This window comes from Photinus pyralis, unplaced genomic scaffold (genome assembly GCF_008802855.1).
Source record: "Photinus pyralis isolate 1611_PpyrPB1 unplaced genomic scaffold, Ppyr1.3 Ppyr1.4_LG1, whole genome shotgun sequence".
Lineage (NCBI taxonomy): Eukaryota > Metazoa > Arthropoda > Insecta > Coleoptera > Lampyridae > Photinus > Photinus pyralis.
In genome coordinates this window covers 23,050,245-23,050,913 of record NW_022170249.1, presented here as the reverse complement: position 1 = coordinate 23,050,913, position 669 = coordinate 23,050,245, and positions in this window count along the sequence as shown.

Genomic DNA, 669 nt, shown 5'->3' with positions numbered 1-669 from the left:
TCAATAAAAATGGCTGGCGGTAGAAACATGTCATTTTGAAAAATATGATATATAAAAAAATATAGGATGATTCATCAATGTAATCGCGAAAAAGAAATGCAAAAAATTGACGTTAAAATACAGGGTCTTACATTTAAAAAATATCAAGTTTGAGTTCAAACTCAGAAACGATGATTCAAATTTTTTTTACTACATTACTGGATTTTACGTAAACATATCTAATATAGGTAGTTTTTACCTTTTTTTCTATCGTACATCGGTAGTAAGGTATAACACCCCAAAAAGTCAACCTGTGTCTAATAAGAAACAAACGCACTTAGTTGGATTGATTCTGTTTGTTCTGTTTGTTTACGTTGTTAAGTTTAACAAAAAAATGGCACAGGGTTCCGAAAACCGCACGTCTCTTATCTTTAAAAACACCTGAGATACACAACTGCAGTCTCTTGTATTTTTTCGTTTTATTGTATTATTTTGCGTACCTACTTTTTATGTTAATAATAAAAAATTAACAGATCAAACGAACTTACCTAAGTGAAGTTCGATCTGGATTATATGAAGCCTTGTCGAAGTAAATAAGTAGAATAGGTAGTATCTCCGATGGCATCGAGTCTCACACAAATTCAAAGCAAATAAAAACCCCGCCCGGCCCTGCATACCTAATCCATCCTC